General features: G+C 47.1%; 1 long non-coding RNA gene and 1 pseudogene across 1 annotated transcript; one reads left to right on the forward strand and one right to left on the reverse strand.

Annotated features, from left to right (window-relative positions):
- The first annotated feature begins 1,340 nt into the window (after positions 1 to 1,340).
- Positions 1,341 to 19,943, forward strand: LOC137769477 (uncharacterized). Its single transcript, XR_011074985.1, has 6 exons — positions 1,341 to 1,482; positions 1,667 to 1,756; positions 5,920 to 6,077; positions 6,687 to 6,731; positions 8,354 to 8,520; positions 19,749 to 19,943. It is a non-coding gene; the product is annotated as an uncharacterized lncRNA (long non-coding RNA).
- On the reverse strand, positions 2,503 to 3,304 carry LOC137769302 (receptor-binding cancer antigen expressed on SiSo cells pseudogene; annotated as a pseudogene).
- Positions 19,944 to 20,910: the final 967 nt, after the last annotated feature.

A 20,910-nucleotide genomic window follows, 5' to 3' on the forward strand; every position in this document is an offset into this window, starting at 1 on the left:
CCTGACAAGGAAAGTGTCTGGGGTGGCCCATCAGCACTGTGACCTGGAAAGTGCCTGAGGTACAGCCAGGCTTTTCTTGGGTCCTTTGTCCTGATGTCAAAGCAATTACTCATGTCTACTCCCAGCTCAAATGTCCCAGCCATCTCTACCCAAGAAAGCTACCTACCTGTGTGCGAGCATTCCCATCAAAACACGATGACAAACTGGCAGTTTCTTAAAAGGTTAGACATAGAACTACCATATGGCCCAGCAATTCTCTTCCTGGTATATATCCAACAGAATTGGATAGATACTTGCACACCCATATTCATAGCATCATTATTCACAGTAGCCAAAAGGTGGAAACAACACAAGTGTCCATGAACAGGTGAATGGATAAAGAGATATGGTACACCCATACGGTGGAATATTATTCAGCCATGAAAAGGAATGAAGTTCTCACACACGCTACACATGGATGAAGCCTGGAAACATTATGCTTAGTGAAATAAGTCAGACACAGAAGGATAAATATTGTATGATGCCACTTATACAAGATACTTGGCACAGGCAAACTCATAGAGGCAGAAAGTAGAATGGTGGTTACCAAGGGCTGGGAGGAGGGGAAAGGAGGAGTTATTATTCAATGGGTACAGAGTTTTTGTTGGGGATGATGAAAAAGTTTGGGTGTAGATAGCATGGTGGTTACACAACATTATGAATTTTTTTTTGTTTTTTTTTAAATTTATTTATTTTATTTATTTATTTTTGGCAGCGTTGGGTCTTTGTTGCTGTGCGTGGGCTTTCTCTAGTTGCAGCGAGCGGCGGCTACTCTTCATTGAGGTGCGCGGGCTTCTCATTACGGTGGCTTCTCATTGCGGAGCACAGGCTCTAAGCGTGCGTGCTTCAGTAATTGTGGCACTCAGGCTTCAGTAGTTGTGGCTCGCGGGCTCTAGAGTGCAGGCTCAGTAGTTGTGGTGCATGGGCTTAGTTGCTCTGCAGCATGTGGGATCTTCCCGGACCAGGGCTCGAACCCATGTCCCCTGCATTGGCAGGCGGATTCTTAACCAGTGTGCCACCAGGGAAGCCCAACATTATGAATATTTTTAATACCACTGAATTGTACACTTACAAATGGTTAAGATGATAAATATTACATTATGTGTATTTTACTGCAGTTTTTAAAAACCATAATTACAGAGCACTGGGAAAGACATATACCTGGATGGAGGAAAATGATACAGGGCGGGGGAGTGGGGGAGATAGACCTAAGTGCACAACATCCTTTTTCCCTTCCTAGATTCTTTCCTAAATTATCTAAACATCACTTTATTTCCAGTCGAGTCCTGCAGCCTGGGACCATCATTTCCAGCAATATTCTCAATGCAGCAAAATGAGAACTTATGTATGCCTCAGGGAGTGTGATATCGTGGGGGTCCCCTCTGTGGAGGAAACAAGTCCATGGGTCCAGGGCTAAGCCCCCGACTTCCTCCTGCCTGGAAGGTAGAGGTGGGCCGGGGAGGGGTGGTGGGAGGCCCGAGGTGGAGCCTACTTCAGAGGCCTGAACACAGCTCTGCGTTCCCAACGCGTCAACGCTGCGTTTGGCGGCTGGTTGTTCAGTGTTTCGGAGGAAGAGAAGGAGAAGGAAAGATGTGTGTGGTTAAGCCCATCTTCTGTTTTCTTTTAGTTTGCTGGGATCAAGTGGTTGCCTCTGACACGGAGAATGTCCTTCTTTGTTTAAACAGCAAAGATCATCCCCAGATCCAAAGAATGATGGGTAGGTTAGGAGCTGGGCTGTAAGTAACAACATACAGCTGGAGGAGGCTGTGCTAAAAAGGGACCCCTGGAGGGAGCTGGGCCTTACCCAGGGACCCAGGCCACGCCGTGACCTCCGAGGGCTCTGGGCACTGAGGCCTTTGTGAGCCCCTCCCACCATAATAATATCAATATTAATATATTTAAAATATAACTTTAGATACTTCAACCTTTATTCCTCTTTTGGACAAAATTTAGTTGATTTTTGTGGGCCCTAAAAATTTCATTTTTTTTGAATGTGAGAAAAAACGTTAAAGTTTCATAGGCCCTCACAAGTATCTCTGCCCTAGCACTATGCCTCCTGTGTGTAACCTGGAAGGGCCTGGGGCACACCTTCTTTTTTTTTTTTTTTTTTTCTGAATATTTAAAATGGTTTATTTTATCATTATGCACATTGAAGGAAAGCATTATAGACAGCAGAGTTCTTTCCCACCATAAAATTTACACTCATTTAATTAGCTAGAAACACTAGCTTGAAGAGGTACTGATATATTCCATTTGTAATAATCTCTCTACAGCAAACAATTGTCTTACAGTTGGAACATGTTGAAGAAAATATTGTCTCACAAGTCTTTTTTGTTCTTTGAGTCTCAGTCACCAAGAGTTCAAGGGACTTTGAGAGAATCCTGGTGTCCTGGATGGCCTGATGAATGCATTAAAATCAAGCAGTGTATTTGTATTCTGAAAATACTCTTAGATCCATACAAATGTTGCTTGGGTTGTGGAGCTCACATTTCTCCCACTGGCACTATGCATCTGAAGGACATTTTGTTATGAAAGGTTTCACACCAATTTTGTTTTGTTCCTTCTTCATTAGCCGCTGTGCTTCCTTTTCCATTTTCTTCCTTTGTTGTTCTGCTGCTCTCTTTTCTGTGTCTGCTATCTTCTGCTGCCTCAGAACTTCTTCGGCTTGCCAGGCCGCATCTTCTTCTTCTTCCCATGCATTGGTATTTTCCTGCCAGGTATCCAAGTCACCTAATTCAGGAGATTGATGAATAAAAGGCATATCTTGTGTAGCTGCTAGTCTACTAGAGAAACCTGTGCTACCGTCTGGGATGCCAGAATTGAATGGTTCTCTCTTCTTAATAATGATTTTCTGGGTTTTCCTTATAGTTGGCGTCATGTCCTTAAAATAGTCAGGTTCCAGTTGTTCTAAAGCATTGTGCTGTGTTGCGACATTCTCATTCCCTCCTTCAATCTTTACACTTGTGGGTGCATCTTCATCCCAGGAAGCCCACTCTTCAACATCTGTCTGCTTAGGAACTGATGAATAATCAACTGTAGTTGGCAAAGTTATTTGGTCTCCACTTAATTTCCGTCCTCTGCCAGATCTGCATATTAATCTCTTTAGGAATGAGAATACTGTTGCTAGGCAGGTACAAACTTTAAATAACCGAAACTGTGTGATAGCCATGGTGGGAATCAAAACCCTCAGCGCTTTTGGACAAATGACATCTCTAGGAAATCAACAGGAATGACAGCTTGGCTATGTCAAGTGAAAAAGATTCACCCACTGTACAGATGCGGAAAACAACAGGAGCGTTTTCAGGTTACACGATCCGACGCCATATGTACGGCGTTTGGTGAAAACGCTCTCAACTGCTCCAAGTGGGTGCCGAGTGGACTGGGATTCGGATTTTAGAAAATCTGCTTGGGAAGGAGCAAGGCCTGCCCCTCCCCGTCCCCGCCCACCCAGCGGAGGCTCCGAGCTGCCGCGGGCCGCGCGCGCACACCCACACCTAATAGACCTTATTCTTCTGGGGTAGGAAGGGACTTTGAGGTCATCTGTGCCACCTCCCATGCAGGCAGAATCCCAGTAAGGCATCCTCCAGGTGGGGTCCAAGCAGTCCCTCTAAGTATGAGCAAGTTCTTTATGTTGAGCCCTTGAGCGAAAACCTGCAGCCCTGTAACTTTAACCAGCTGCTCCTAATTCCACTTAACTGGACCAACACAGAGCAAGTTTTAAGTCCTTTAAATATTTGAAGACAACTCTCATGTGTCATCTCTACCCCCAACCCAAGTCCTCTGCTCCAGATCTCGTGTGACAAGATCTATACACTCTCACTTTCTGAGCACCCTCCTTTGGACAAGGACCAGTGCCCCCCCAGATGTGGTCTGATCTGACCACACCTGTTCCTTCTGCTATAATGTCAGCCTTCTACTAGTGTCACTTATTAGTAATAGATCACACAGTTGGCATATACTAACCCTGTGATCAGTTACACCACATGGGTCTTTGTTCCCTCCCGAGCTGAAGTTAAGCCAGTCTATCCCAGTCTCTACTGGAGCCATTGATCTTTTCATCATGGAGACATAGCGTGTCCTCTTTGACTTGAGTCATGATGATCTGTCAAGATCCTTATTCTGACTTCCAGGACAGAGGCTGTCCTTTCCATGCTTGGCTCTCTACAGATTTGACAAACATGCTTTCTTGGTCTTCATCCTGATACGGTAGGGACCAAAAATTCTATTTTCAAATTTGCCAGTTTTTTACTGTTACTGAAGTTTGGGTCCGAACCCTGACAGAGTTGAAACCAAGAAATTTCCATTTTGATTTTGTGAGTGATTTTTGCATTCTAGGGAGGAAGGAAATTAGCTCTTGGAGTTAATTTGTCCTTTTGTTCTGGAAGGAACGCTTTGATGAGGCTTTTCTTTTCTTTTCTTTTCTTTGTAAGTCATCAGGTATAAGGCTAGATGTTATGGGACAACCTTCCAGGAGAGATGACCTATCCTGGTCACATGTGATGGAGCAGTGCTTTAGTGAGAAAAAGGTAAAGGAAAAGGTAGTGGTGATGAGGAAGGCCAGTGGCATGTGGGGCTGCTGATATCTACTTGAAGTTTCTTTTTCTGCTCTGTAATTCCCTCGTGTTAGGCTAGAGTCCTCAGTGGATGCTGTTAAACTGTTGCTGTTTTCACTGTGCTTTGGAGAACTGTGAGGGTCCTTGGGGGAAAGAGAGGCAGCCGGTGCTGACCAGGAGGAGCAGGAGTGAGAGACAATAAGAAATAACCAGGATGACTCTGGGGGCAAGGACATACTCCTAGGGAGTCCCCAACCGGTGAGAGGAGGAATGGGGTCATAGCTGGATTTTCTGATATGGGTTACTCGGGAGAGGGTGGCCTGCGAGGGCTGGAGAACGTGGGATGTCCAGGCTACACGCACTCAGCCACAGGAGGAAGTCTTTCAGACGCTGTCAATTTAACATTTAATATTAGCATGTAAGTAACATGCTCTGGGTGCGGACTCATACCTGGGGGATTCAACTAGCCCAACAGCCCTCTAGCTGTCCTACCCACTTGTCTTCATCTTTATTTTCTGTAGATTGTTGGGGTTTCTTTTTAATTACAAAAGTTATCTGTACTCCTCATGAAAATCCAACTGATGCAGAAGCCCATGGGAGAACATTTTGTCAAGTGTTATGTTAAAATCAAGATGCACCAGGCCTGTGGCATTTGCCAGATCTCTTTGGCAGGGAGGTGCTTGTTGGCTTGGTATGCTGTCTGCCTGCTTGTTGGCCCTGGCTCCCGCTCCCAGCTCTAGAATGTGGTCCTGAGGTCCATGATCATAAGCATCCTGAATGAGCGGGATGTGGGCAGACACTTGAACTAGTAGGAGAATCACATTTGCTCTTAGGTTCCTCAAGGTGGTGTTGTCCCTTAGCAATAGTATTTGAGGGCCTAGCTAGGGTTTTATGAGTGGCAATGGAAATAGCATCTAGAAGAATATTCTGTTACTGTATATGGTAAAATGTAGACTTTTAAATTTCTACACAAAGGTAGTAGAGATCTGTTGCTTTTAACTGCCTTATATCCTTTCCCTCTTCTTTTGCAAATAGCACCCCAGTTTTCTTTTGGGGAACCACTCCTTTCCCATACTTGACCCCAGTGGTCTGTAAGGGGCCACCCCTATACCCTGGCTCTTTGGATGAGCGTGTGACCTAGGCCTGAACAAGAGTGACGTGTCCTATCACAGTGACCTCAGAGAGGGTCAAGCGGTCCAGTGGGCCAGCCATGGTCAATTCCAGGACTTTCTGCTTGCGTTATCAATAAAGAAAGGCTCTCCACCTGCAGAGCTGCTCCACTGGGGGAAGTCAGCCTGAATTCAAGTGGCCACTTTTGTCCCCACAGATGAGCCCTGAGCCAGGCTGAGAGATGGAGAAACTCAGGTGCCAATGACATCGTTTGCTCACAGGAGTCCAGCTGTATCTGAAGCCATCCCTGAAATTCTTCATCTAAACCAACTTGAATGGAGTTTCTGTCACTGACAACTAAGAGGCCAGAATAAGGTATCCTTTTGACAACTAAAAAGTATCTACTTGGAGAAAATAACTGGATTGGTAGTTGTATTTTGTTTTTTCTATATTGAATGTATCAATTATTAGATATATGAATGTATGAGTGGAAGAGATCAAATGAGGCTGTTTTCAATTATTGTACAAGCAATATTTGGAGTTTCTTAAGTTCATGAGAGTTTTATAATACTCAGGCAACAATCGGGCAAGGTAAACACGAGGGAAGGTGATTCCCATGCAGTGTCCAAATTATTGGAAAAACATCTTCAATTCTTTAGTTTATGACAAGTTAAGACAACTATCCCCATCAACTCCTTAGTTCAAACTACAAAAATGGAGGAGAAAGGAAGTATAACAGATGGAGTGCATGACATTAAATGCAATTAAATGCATTAAAGGCAGTTTTGGGGAACACTGCCTTTCCTCACAGAATGGACACAGCACCACCAGTTCTTGTCTGGTTTAGATGCTGTCCACTCACAGCAGGTGACTGGCAGGCCAGTGCCACATTCAGTCTATCATTTTTTCCTGGACTTCTGGGGAAATGCCTTTTTTGATGTGTGTGTATAAGTGTGATTTTCTGAAGTCTTTGTTGACTGACAGGTATGATCCAGACATCAGACGAAGAGACAGGGAAGCCTACATCAGGTATGATATGGAGTCCTTGTGTGGCCTTGAAAAAGCCACTTAACTTCCTGGCCTCAGTTTCCCTGTCTGCAAAACAAGGCTCATAATCCAAATCTAGATGCCTCCCTGGGCTGCTGTGTGCATTAGTTACTATTTATCGGGCAAGTGGAAGTTGAGCTGTGTTAATTATTATTATCATTTCCGGGTCTTTCAGCCAAGTTGAAGCCAAGCCCTTGCCTTGTTTTTAGTTCCTGAGATCTGACAAGGTATAGCCCCAGGTGGTGAGAAGGGCCATAAATCAAGGCTAATCAGCAGATTTATGCATATCTCACCACAAGGGACTGGCCCCGGGAGGCTCTGCCAGCCACAGGCTTTGGTTCTGGAGTTCCAGGGCAGCCCAGAGACCCACAGGCTTTACTAGAACCTCATTCGAACAGAGCAAGAGTTGTGAGGCTGCATCCACACTCCTGTCCCTCGCCTCTTTGTGTACCTGCCATTTAATTTACTAAGGAGTCTGGAGATCAATAAGAGACGCTCACCCTGTCATTAGACAAGGCCCTAAATTGCAAGTTACAGGTGGAGAAGCTTCAGAAGTGTTGCGATCACTCATGAAGAAAGATGACTAATCGCTTTCTTCTGGTCACTTATTTGGCTGATGACTTCGGTTTCTACTCTCTAAGTACAACAGTTATCAGATTTCCATGTAAATAGGTAGCTGACAATTGGCACATCCAGCTTCACTGACTACGCTTGTGGGTTCACCTAGTCCCAGGTGCCTCGTTGTGCTTTTCCCAGCATCATTTAAAGTTCAGGGCACGGGTGAAGGAGAGAAAGCTCACCTCACCCCACCCCACCTGCTGCCATCTGCATCCCCACTCAGGATCACTGCTGAGTGTCTGGGAGACACTGCACTTTTAACCCTTTGCAGGGAGGTTAATCTCACATCCAGTGCAAGTTGGATAAACAGTACCAGCCAGTTTGGGTCTTGGCCACGTGCAGAACCCTGGAGTTTAGAAAATGAGGCCCAAATCCATGAGCATTCTGAAGAGGAGAAGGGGTGAAGCTGACCGTCCAGGGCACAGATGCCACCTATATCCTGTATCATCTCACTTGGCAGGGGCTGGAACAATCTGATTTTAGGGAAATCCTAAGCCCCCTGGTGAAGCACCATGCTTACCCACCAAGGACTGAATCCCATTGTCCAAGTGCAGATCACGTCCCTGCCTGTGTGCTTGACATCCTCGTCAAGGGACATACCCACATCTATTTGCACTGATTCATAACCGTCTCCTTCCAAATTTAGTTCTTGGTGTGGATACCATCCCCCCACCCTTCACCCCACATGCCCCGGCCCTCACTTTCCCCAGCTCTGCAATCCCCTGGCAGACGGGCAGGTCCCACCTGGCTCTTTTGTCTGCTCAGCACAGCAGGCAGACGGCAGGGATAGTGGTGAGTGCTAGTTAACTAATTAACGATCATAAAGCACTTTGAAAACATAAAGAACTAGATAAATGCCAAGTGTTATTGTTATTAATGATGAAGAGGCTGTTTAGTCATCCTTTGCCTTGAACTCAGCTCACTGCCCCCACTGTGGCCGCAGGCTGATCTGTGAACTAGGATGAGAACCCTCCTCCTCTCTGCAGGCGCTGTTTCACACTGAGTCAGTGACCAAGGTGAAGGGCAGGGGCCAGGAAACCTCTCCTCGTCTCCCACCTGCTCTCGAAGCACTGCCTGCTTTGCGGCTGTCATGCTAACATTTACCGAAAGCCAGGCTCTGAAACTGCCGCTCTGTTTCCCATTCACCTGTTTGGTAAGTTCGCTGATGTTTATTTGATTTCTTGATTACGGTGATTGAGAACGTCTCTGTGTGAGGACAGGATGGAGCCCAGAGTGAAGCCCTACTTTCCATTTAGCGGATGGACTCACTTGTTCACGTGATCTGATCATTCTCTCTTTTACGTATTTTTAGGCCTGAACTCTTTTCTAGATGCTCCTATGTACACGTGCTCATTGACAGAGTAGCTCTGTGTGCTGGGGAAGGCAGACGTTGTTTTCCCCATTTTACAGACATTAAGGCCCCAGGGCATCTAGAACCTGGTCACAGGGCCAGGGGTGCACCCAGCTCTCCTGAGCCCCAGACAGAGCAGTGCCCTCCGACACGAGCAGTGATTGCAGCAGACTCCAGACACCTGGCAGGATATGCCAGAAGACGTTGAAGAGGCTCCCTGATACACTTGCCCGAGGCAAACCCTCTCAGGAGCACCTGGTGTCTGGGTGCTGACTGAAGCCCCAGCACCGTCCTGCCTGAGGCTTGTGATCCCAGAATCTGACATCCCATAGAACGGCAGGGCCGGAGAGATCTCAGAATCCGTCCGTGTTATGCCCTCCCTTCACAGACGACGAATCTGAGGTCCAGTCAAACTACTGGTCCAAGATGACAGAGCCGGTTAGGGAATGAGGCTTGAGGCTGGCCTTCCCACTCTGCAGCCTGGCTTCTTCCTCAATAGCCGTTTGTAGTTCAGGGTGGTGAGGTTTCAGGTGATGTCATGTTCTTTGTACTTTTCTGTATTTTCCAAAATTTCCTTCTGAAATGATAGAAGTAATCTGAAAACAAATGATTGCTCTATGTGAGTAAATGCAAATGTGGAGTGCTGCATTTCTCTTCCCCAAGCACAGAACTCTTCTTGGATCGGTAGATGTTCTTTCAGCGGAGGCTCAGAGGGTGCAGACATTGCTGGTTATCTTAGCCCTTTGGGCTGCTATAACAAAATACCACAGTCTGGGTGGCTTATAAACACCAGAAATATATGGCTCCCAATGGTGGAGGCTGAAAGTCTGAGATCAGGGTGCCCACACGGTCGGGTGAGGGCTGTCCTCCAGTTTGAAGACTTCTCTTTGGGCCCTCACATGGCGGAAGGGCCTGGGGGCTGTGTGGAGGCCCCTTTTTATTTTTATTATTATTTTTAAAAAATTAATTTAATTAATTTTATTTATTTTGGACTGTGTTGGGTCTTCATTGCTGTGCGCGGGCTTTCTCTAGTTGCCACGAGCGGGGCTACTCTTCGTTGCGGTGCGTGGGCTTCTCATTACGCTGGCCTCCCTTGTGGAGCACGGGCTGTAGGCATGAAGGCTTCAGTAGTTGTGGCGCGTGGGCTCAGTAGTTGTGGCTCGTGAGCTCCAGAGCGCAGGCTCAGTAGTTGTGGCGCACGGACTCAGTTGCTCCGCGGCATGTGGGATCTTCCCGGCCCAGGGCTCGAACCTGTGTCCCCTGCACTGGCAGGCGGACTCCCAACCACTGCGGGAGGCCCCTTTTTAAAGAGCACTAATCCCATTCATGAGGACTCCACCCTCATGATCGAAGCACCTCCCAATCCTAACACATTGCCCTGAGCATTAGGATTTCAACATATGAATTTGGGAGCACACAAACCTTCAAACCATTGCACTGGCTGTCTTCTCCCAGCTTAGTTCCCCAAAGGAGGCATCTCAACAGACCTACTACTTGGTTCTAGGTCTAAACCTTCAAAGGTGGGGCTGTGTGGCCTGGGGGATGGGAGGGACGGTTGATCTGATCCTACAGCCGGGGGTGCAGCCTCTCCTGATGGGGCCACTGCTGCTGTGAGGACAGCCTCAGAAACCATTTGAAAGGCCCTTCGGTGACTCTGAGATCCAACTAACACCACACACTGTGCGCGCTTCTGACCAAGCTCTGTGGCCTAGCGCTGTGGCCTGAGGTGCTGTGGGATTTCTTTTATTAAATAGTGAGTTTATTACATAGCTCCGTTTTTAAAAATTGCAGCTTCAGAATACATTGAAGGTCAAATGTGAATCGAGAATGCAGGCCTGGCCTGGCGTGGAGCTAGAAAGCAGAGCAAAACCCAGCAAAGCCTCGGGTTCCACCCTCTCCTGCCCCCTCTCAGTTCAGAGCAGCCCCGTGAGTGAGGCCACAGCCCTGCTCACAGGGCTGTGACAGCAGAGTCGATTCTCCTCATGTACTTTTGAGCAGATGCTTTATCCTGAAGAATTCAGGAGCATCTGGAGAGAGCAGAGGAGAGACAGCATCCAGAGGAGAGACGCCAGCGGTGAGGCTGACTCCGGAAGAGGCATCCAACCCACTGGTCATGGGGAAAGTAAGGCAAGCACATCCCAGAAAAATCACCCCCACCCCACCTTGGAGTTTTCTGGCATGAGCTATAGCATAATTCACATGGCCAAGTGATACAAAAGAAAATTAGCTTCTCAAATCTAGAATCATCACTCAGCACAGCCATCCCTCTCTTCCTTTTTCGGCAGAGCTAACATGAATGGAGCACTTACGGCATGTCGGGCATGATTACATACAGTCTCTCATTTAACCCTCACATCAGCTGAGGAGCTCACTTTTGCAGATGAGGAAGCTAAGGCACAGAGAGGTTAAGTGGCCTGCCCAAGGACACACAGCTAGTATGTGGTAGAACAGGGATTTGAACTGTGTCATCCAGTCTCCAAAGCCCAGGCTTCCATCTCTTTGGTATTTAGAGGCCACAGTCCCATCCACATCTCTGTAATTAGAGGTTTCAGTGGAAGTAGAAAATATTTCGGGATCTCTTATGGTGAAAGAATTGCCCAAGAGGTGTTAGGAAGGCCGAGGGGCCAATTGAGTCACCTGATGGGGGATTTCTTCCCAGGGATGGTGCTCTTGGTGAAAGAAGGAAGCACACAGAGGAGCTTTGCGGCTGAAGAACAGGATCTGGGTGGGCGTCTGTGTGGAGCCGCCATGCTCAGGACACAGAAAGCCAGGCTGGCTTGGCTCGGAGAGAGGCTCGCGCAGAATGATGTTAGTTGCCCGTGCTTTGAACCCCTCAACGCCGTTTCCACTTCCATCAAAATCCACTTATGGACACTGCTTTAGTCAGTTGGACTTTACAAGCATCAAGGCATAGCTGCTGGAAAGAAGGGATTTCTGAAATGCTACCACATGTTTGAAAGGTTGTGTGCAGGCTGTTGTGTTGTGTTTGGCTGGACCTGGCCGACTCCCGCCCCCCAACAATATTTAACAAGCACCTTCCAGAAGACGCAGCTCTGCATAACCTGTGCTAGGAATTTGGGCCTCTGCCCTGAATATTGGTCCTATTTCACATGTACCTCATCAACCTGATAACATTCCTCGCAGCTGAAGAGTCACGTTGGTGGAGTGTGCAGGGCAGGGAAGCTCAGAAACACAGGACCACAGGAATTACCTACAGAAAGGCTTTCATCCGAGCATCTCAAAGCACCGCCGGACAGTAATTAATCCTCACAACACCTGTGCTCGGAAGGTGAGTGATCACCTGGTTTTTATAGATTGGGAGGCACATGGTGCTGTTAAAGGACTTTCGTCAGGCAGCGCCTCCCTCGAGAAGCTGAGACTGGGTGGTGGGGCAATCCTACCTGTGAAGTGGGGGAGAGGCAGAGAGGGTGGCTCAGTGGGTGGAAGCCAGGCCCGTGTCACCTGGCCACCTTTCCCTCCCCAGGACACACGTTCCCCAGTACACACTTACTGTGGCTGCGAGCGGGGGAGAGGGGGTTAAGAAGATTCTCAGAGATTCAAGAAACCAAAGGCGGGGTGAGGAGTAGAAGAGAAAGAGAATGAAAAGCAAAAAATAGAGCAGGAGGAGGTTAGAGGTTCTCTCTGACTTCCTGTAAGTATAATCCGACTGGCCACATGTGAGGGAAACCAAATGTCATGTGAAGCAGTGAAATTGTCACCCTCAGGAGGTGGGCCTTGTTGGGCAAAAGGTCAGAATAATCCCTTCTCTAGCAAAGCAGAAGTCCCAATGCTATTTTTGGAAACTCCTAGAATTTGCCACCACGACAGGGTATGAGAAGAGCCACAGTTACAGTTCATCACCCTGCAGTGCAGCGTCACCCTTCTCTCCACTGTGGCCGATAGGCTTCTGAGAAGTGATCAGAACAGATGTGAGTAAAGTGCATCACACCTCGAGCACGCTGGGGCTCCTCGTGGTTACAGGACTTGGCGGGGAGGATCAGGGCAAACAAGTCATGACCCCCCTGAGCAGCGGTTGGAAATGTGGGCTTTTTAGTTCTGCTGAGCTGAGCTCCAATCCCAGCCCCACCTCCCGCCATAGCTGGGTCACCTGGGTAAACGGCTTGATCTCTTTGAGCCTCATTTTCCTCATCTGTTAATTGGGGCTAGTCATGCCCTCCCTCCTGGGATGGTTGGAAGAGTTAAATGCAATAATACTAGTTCCTAATAAGCATTCAATGAACAGCAGCCGTTATTATGTTCTTACATTTTACATATTGGTTTGTCTTTACTAAAAGGACACCTCCTGTAGATGACAGGAGCGAACGTGAGCACTGTTTCTTTAGGGTTCTAAAACACACCATTCCTCCAAGCTGGTTCAGAGTGCCTCTACCTTCCAAGTCTATGAAACATGACTGACTTTGCTTGGCCTAGAACACCCTGGCTTTTCATTCCCTTGGGACGAGCATGGACCAAGTTGACAGCCGGAACCGTCTGGGGGCTGATCCATCCTGTCATCTGAAAACACTCCCGTGGTCTTTCAAGAGGACCAGCATTATTTCTCTTCTAATAGAGGATCTGATGCAATGACGAAACCTTTTTTAATGCCCCCTTGGGGATTTGATAAAAGTGATAGTCCTCTCCCTCTCAAAAAAATGCCAATGCACACAGAAGTTTACACAGTCAGTTCTCGTTACTTGTGGTGGTTACGTTCTACGACCGCTAGGAATACTGAATTCATGAGTATGGAACCATTGCCCTTAGGGAAGATACAGAGTTAGGGTCCTGCCAGCCTCTGGTCACAACATTTTCATCAACTGATCAATACCTAACTTTGTGTTATGTGTGGTTCTGTTTAAAGACACCTGATTTAATAGAAATTGATTCATTAACATTGAACTCACAGCCAGCACCCCAGCACTGTAACTCATGCCTGAATGAAGCTTCTCTAACGCACATATTTTCTCTGTAAGGAACATCACAGCCTTCTTGCACTTAGGAACACTAGGCAGCTCTTCAGCTCTGTGCCTGGGGCCTTTTTAAACAGTGAGATCACTAACAAAAAGTACAAGAGGCACATAACATGGAATTAAATAGACTGTGAAAGGGCCTCCCTGGTGGCGCAGTGGTTGAGAATCCGCCTGCCAATGCAGGGGACGCGGGTTCGAGCTCTGGTCTGGGAAGATCCCACATGCCGCGGAGCAACTGGGCCCGTGAGCCACAATTACTGAGCCTGCGCGTCTGGAGCCTGTGCTCCGCAACAAGAGAGGCCGCGACAGTGAGAGGCCCGCGCACCGTGATGAAGAGTGGCCCCCGCTCGCCGCAACTAGAGAAATCCCACGCACAGAAACGAAGACCCAACACAGCCAAAAAATTAATTAATTAATTAATTTTAAAAATAAAAAAATTAAAAAAAAATAAAAATAAATAAATAGACTGCGAAAAGTCGCTTGTTTACAGCGTCAGGGCCAAAACAAGGAGACAAGGTTGCCTTGTTCAACTTTAGCTGAAGTGTGCGTATTGGGGGACTCAAAATTTTTGCTGCACTGCACATGTGTGTGTCCGCAGATGACTACAAAAGCACCAAGAGTATTGATCCTGGGATTACAAATAAATCTTAACAAGTAGACGAATTTGCAAATACAGAATCTACAAATAATAAGGATTGACTTATATCGTTTCCAGGCATTCAACCCGTGGAAGCCAGTTCTATGGTAACTGGGGCAGGGTGAAGTGTCTTACCTTTCGCAACCCGTAGGAATGTGTCTAAACCAGGAACAAGTAAAATGTCATTCGGTATAGGTATGGGCATCCTTTACCAGACATTTCCATTATTTTCTTCCCTGATATTTTATACCTCTGGACTATGTTCAAGGCCAACAATGAAAAACCTAGACTTTGGGGAAAAAAATGAGCATATTATTATAGAAAGTAAAACTATTTGGTGCTTTCTTACCTTTATTATTATTGGCTTTAGCAGTAAAACGTTTATCTTTCTCAAAAATGTCTGATTATAACTATGTGAAAAAATACGCATATGCAGAAAGATTGGGAGGAAATGAGAAAAATGAAAACAGTTGTTAGGGTTGCAGAATATGAGAACATTTCTCCGTCATAATGTGCTCTTCAGTGTTGATGTTATGTGATCTCAGACATGAACTGGAGAAAAAAACTTCAATTAAAACAATATGACCGGGAGTAGAAAAATCACCAATGAAAATATATTTAAACACAGGGGACTTAATAATCTTTCATCATTTGTCCTTTGGAAGTTAGCTCACATTGGCAAAAAAGGATTGTGCATACCATGTTACCCATCATTTCTGTTCTGCAGCATTCTCTAAGGTCCGTGCTATTCCTCTGCAGGATGGATTTTAGTATCCTAAGCCCTTTGGATGCTTTCATTCCTGCAGACACATGATGTTAAGACAGAAAGTAGAAAACCAGAAGAGTCAAGATGTAAATGGCGCAGGTAACCAGCACATTATCAGGTGTCTCTGGGAAACAGGAAACTCAGCAACAAGTGATTTTGTGAAAACTACCAAGGAGATAGTCCAGAGAGAAATTGCCAGCAGGCGTGCAAAATGGCCTATATAAGGCAGATTGGCCACAGGTGCGACCTACAGCCTTTGAGCACAGAATCTGATGCAGTTCATGGGTACACATGCCTTAGTAAAATTCCCCCTGAAGGCCATAGCCATCAGCCAATCCAGGATTTATTGAGCACATTTAATATGGCAGGCTGGACAACATGTGGCGGGCACCAAGAAAAATCAGACCCAGTCCTTGGCCTCCAGTCACAATCTGCTTGTGAAGACAGGATTCGGTCATGGAAGGAGCCCTGGGCTCGACGAGCGCCCAGCGCTGAGCTCCCGCTGGTGCCAGACCAGGTCTAGGCTTTTGGGACACACAGTGAATAAGAGAAAGTCCCTGCCTTCAGTTGCTCAGATTTTTGTGGGGGAGACAGACAATAAACATGAAAACAAATCAAGAGGACTGCTTCCAACAGAGATGAAGTGCTACGAAGAAAACCAATGGCAGTGTTATAAAGAGTGCTTGGCCTCTTTGGGGAGATAGCACGTGAGCTCAGGTGATGGGAAGTCAGCCAGCTGCAGCAAGATCTGGCGGGGAGATTTCACTGGCAGAGGATCTACAGTATGTGTGGCACATCAGGAGACCAGTCCAGAGGGAGGAATGACGCCTGTAAGGAGGGAATCCTCCAAGGGGTAGAGGACATGAAGTAAGGTCGGACTTTATTCTGCAGGTCAGGGCTGCCTGCTACTCCCTGCCTTTGCTCTCAGAGCAGATATTGCTAATCTAACCCGGCACTCTCTCCCACCAGGCCCAGGGGCAACCTCTCAAGCAGACAGTACTAATCAACTAGAACTGAGGTGTGAGTTAAAGACTATTTGTCACCAGCACTATAAACAGTGGGAAGCCTTTTAAAGGTTATGAGCAAGAGACTTTCAAAATAAAAGGAGTGTTTTAAGAAAGATGAATCCAACCATGGTATGCAGGCTAACTTGGAGGGAACTGAAATGAGTGTTCAGCAAGGCCACTCAGAAGAGAATATTAATTGTGGACATTTATTAAGCACCTACTATGTCCTAGCACTTTACAGCTTTATCCGTTTTTATCAACCTCAAAAGGCAGATATTAGTGTTCCCTTTGAGCAGATAAAGAAACTGAAACTCAAAGAAGGAAAGTCAGTTGTTCAAGTGGAGAAATGGAGACCTAAGTCTTTCGGTTCCAAAGCCCTCTCTCATTTCCCTGTGGAACACTGATATTCTGAGCGCAGATCAGTAGGAATTTGGATGGAAGGATATGAGAAACATAAAGGAAAAACTAGGGGGAGTTGATGCAGGCAAGGGTAGGGTCAAAGATGATGGCCACAACAAAAGAAACTTGGTTTTGGATACGGAGAACAAAGTGTTGAGTGACACCCCGGTACTTGGGAGGAGCGGGATGGGGAGTTGGGGCTACAGGGCGTATTTTTAGTTGTTGTTTTATAAGCTTCTGCATTTTTTTGCAATAAGTGTATAATTTTATAATTTAAAAAGTTAGATTATTTAGAAATCTAAGTCTTTTTCTCCTGGGTAACTGAGAGATGCCACTGACAGAATTCAGGAGATGCTAAGTTTTGGCTTGGGGGTAAGATAATACATCCGATTTAGACCCATTGATTGAGGCGCTGGTGGGACAGCCAGGTGACAACGGCCCATAGTGTTTTAGTTCCAATTCAGGATTCAGGGACATTTGTGGTTCCAAGCTCTGACTCTTCATTCTGGAATGCGGCCAACCTAGGCCATCCTGTCTGCCACTAGGCTAGTCACTCAAGTCAAAAGCTCAGGAGATCCATGGCAAATCTCCAGCACCAGGGTGGCACCGGAGCTGGACCCAGAACTAGGAGGAGCTGACACCGCTCTGGGCATAGTCTTCATTTGTTCACAGTTCCCAAGACTGCTCCTGGCAGGGCGTTTGGGGAGGGCAGGAGAGGGACCCCCTCTGGCATCCCTGGCCCCGGCGAAATGCTGGCCCTCTAGTCTAGGAGTGGGCCCTGGCCAGGAGAGAACTTCCTGGGGTACTTAACCTCTCCGTGCCCTATTTACCTCAAAGCAATGGGGTTGTGAGCAACGGCTAATAAAAAGAGCCCTTTGACAACTAGCAGTTTCCATAATCACAACCACAACAAGAACAATCATAATAATACGTCCAGGAAAAACAACAGTTCACTGAAAATTTGAGAGTAGATTCCTGAGGTGGGAATAAGATGCCCCCATAATCATCTTACTCAAGATGCTTTTTAATAGAAGGTAATAACCAGAAATGAAACCATCAACATAATATACGCCATGTCATAAAAAATAATTGTCGGGTCGGCCAGCCTCCCTGGAGCAAGACTTCCCCTGCCTTGCTCCTTCGTTTCCAGCCTCGGACTTCATTCTTTACCGTCACTTAGCAGATACCTGTCCTCGGCGTCCGGGCTTTCAGAATCGGGGCAGAGAGAGCCCAGTAAGCCGATACACATCGTCCCAGCTCCCAAGCAGCCGGGAAGCTTTGAACTCTGGGAGTGGGCCATTTCCTCTGTGGGAGAGAAACGAGTGGAGCCAACCCAGGATGAACATGTTTCCCTCCTGTTTGTTTGCCAGATGTGTGGCTTTCAAGCAAGCTGGGCTGGAATGGGTACATAGCTAACATGGCCAGGGTGGGCCTCTGGGTGGCACTGCCCCACACTGCAAGACTGCGAAGTCTCCCTTGGGCTCTCAAGAAGTCAGTCAAATGGTCATTTTCCAACCCCCAAAGCCTAAATATGTATAATTTCTTTAGAAATTGGCCTGAAACCCAACAGCTGCCTAAACGTACCAGCTGTCTGAATGTGCTAATGGACCCCTGGCCCTGGAGGAACCCAGTGGATCATGCCCTGCCAGGCCCACACCGTGTGCCATCTTCACAGCTTATAGGCTGACACTTGACCCAAAGTCTCTCTGTCACAGTGGTCAATGTCCTGTGACCCTGGAACTCTACGTTCATTTTAAAAGGCCTAATTCTAAAGCATCACTTCACACTGTGGCCTTTAACGGAAAATTCCTTCCAAGCAGCAGAAGGCAGATCTTGTGGTTGCAGGGCGTGAAGCAGCACTTTCACCTGTGGCGAGATCCCCTGGCTGAACCTGTGAAATGTGGGAAAGATCCCAGTTCTCTTTAGGAAGCAGCAGCCCAAGTGGGGCGGCCCTGCCCTGCATTACTCAGTCTCAAGGTTGATTCATTTCAGTGATACAGACAGTGGGGGAGGCAGGCAACCACTGCCCATTACCCACCTCTCCGTCGCGTCGAATTTAATCACTTAGAGTCATCTGACATAATTTGGATCGTTTTACAATGTGTTATTTCAAATTCTATTTATGTAAGCTGTAGGGGAGAGTGGACACCCCCAGCCCCCCAAGGCCTCGTGGCTAGAGACAGGGCACTGGCCATGTGGCCCAGCTGCGTCTTTGTGCCGAAGGAGGCCCACTAGTCTGCACTTCCCCTGGGGGTGTTGAGTGACATTCCTTTCATCCCTAAGGATAAGTCTCTCTGGTGTGGTTGGTGGCTCCTTCCTTCCTTGGCAAGCTCTCCAGCCCAAGGTAGGCATGATTATCTCTAAGGAAGCCCCAAAGTCAGCAATCCCTCCCCGCCAGATTCTCTCACCGGCCTCATTTCCTCTTCCTCTCTTGGTTCTGCCTGGGCCTGTCATTCTCTTCCCTGACCGCCCAGACTCCTAACAGCATGACTTAGATTTACAAAATCTCAGAATCTCTGAACCGATAGAGGCTTTCACCTCCCTCTGCCCCAACATTTCTTCCATTACTGACCCTTCTCAACCGGAAGAGCATTTATTCGGCTCAGCTGGCACCGGGAGGGGCAAGCATTGGACATTATCCCTTACTTTGGTGCCCAGTACTAAATTCCTGTGGTTAGTGCCCGAGAGGGGCCTCCTCATGTAGCTGCCCACAGTGTCCGCAGCCTGGTGGCACACCAGCATCTTCCCAGAGGGGCTCCATTTGTGATGTCCACTATGGCAGCCAGTAGCTACCCTGGCAACGTGGCTCGTTCGAAGAGAAACATGCTGTCAGGGTAAAACAGCAGACTTCCAAGACTTAGAGCAACAACAGCAAAAAAAAACCCTCAAATATCTCATTAATAATTTTTAGATTGATTATATGTTGAAATGATATTTTGGATACATTAGGTTAAAGAAAATACTAAGATTCTTTAGCCTGTTTCTTTTTACCTTTTTTAAAGTGGCTACTAGAAAATTTAAAATTACACCCGTGGCTCGCATTGCATTTCTATTGGGTAACACTGGTCTGGGGTGGCTACCATATGCCATGATTCTATTTACGCTGCTACTATTTGTTTACCAACTTTTCTGGTTATTTTTATATTTTCCTTTCCATTTCCCCTTGCTCTTTGCCTTCCTATTTTAATCTCTTGTTCCTCCATTTACTCACTACCACATTCCCACACACATTTCCCCTTTTCTTCTTTTTCCAGCCTCCCCCAATGGCAGGATTGCCACGAATTATGGAGTAAGAAACAGCGACGGCAGCGACAAAGCGGTGTTTCGGTAGAAGAGCCACCTCCACCCAAAGCCTCTCGAAAAGAAAGTATATCAGGTACCAGCCATTACTTCACAGGGCTCCTGGGCCCACAACGCCACCCCTTAGCCCTTTTGAAATAGCTCCAGAATGTGGCCTTAAGGCTGATCCCTCAAGGGGTGATTTCCACCCACACAGTGAAGATGGGATTAAGGGGGAAAGTTAAAAAAAAAAAAAATCCTCCCTAACTGCCTGATTAGCTTGTATTGTAGGTCTCTGGAGACTATGTTCTTTTAGGCTTTAATTGCTATCCATGCAGTGGCCCCTGAGAAACATGTTTATTACTAGTATTAGGCCCAATATTAATAATAGCCATAATAATCATCTGTTCATCCGTAGTGAGTAAAATATTCCACGAGAGTGAGATGTACACCCATTAACTCAGGGCACTGGAGTGTGTGTTTGGAAAATGAGCTCTTCTAGGAACTAAAGGATACTTGAAGTCCTGACAGAGTTCATGGCAAAGACATGTACTGCCAAGCAATGCTTCCTTAACTCCGGGTGGACAGGTACGGCTCTCAAAATCGCCATAGACGCGTCCATGCAACCCCATTTCTTTGGTGTATTCAAAACAGCTCCAGTGGTGTTATCCCTTCTAATGCAGTAGTGGTTGAAAACCCACCTATGGGACTCCCGATTCTGTGACAGTTCCTGGGGAGGGGGAGGCAGGAGGTCCAGGGCGAGGCTTTCCTCCTGGGGTGGCCTCCTGCACACCCTCCCTTCTCCTGTCCATCAGCCTCGCCCCATGTTCATCTTCCTGAAACATGGAAGGCTGATGTGATCCTGTGCTCAGAAACTTTCCATGAGCTTCTGTTGTCTAAGTCCCCCACTCTGGTCCCTGGTTCCGCCTCTCACTTCCCTTCCCAGCACTCCGCAAACGGTTCAGCCAGCTGGTGGGTCATTTGTTCATTCCTCAGCCAGGGACTGAAGGCTGAGGATGTGCCTTGAGTTCTCCTAGGCTTTGAAGATACAGACAAACTCCATTCCTACCCCCTGGAGTCTACTGTCTAGTGAGGAAATAATTACACAAATCATGGTTTTCCTGGAAACCATGAAGG

The sequence above is a fragment of the Eschrichtius robustus genome, chromosome 9 (genome assembly GCF_028021215.1).
Source record: "Eschrichtius robustus isolate mEscRob2 chromosome 9, mEscRob2.pri, whole genome shotgun sequence".
Taxonomy (NCBI): domain Eukaryota; kingdom Metazoa; phylum Chordata; class Mammalia; order Artiodactyla; family Eschrichtiidae; genus Eschrichtius; species Eschrichtius robustus.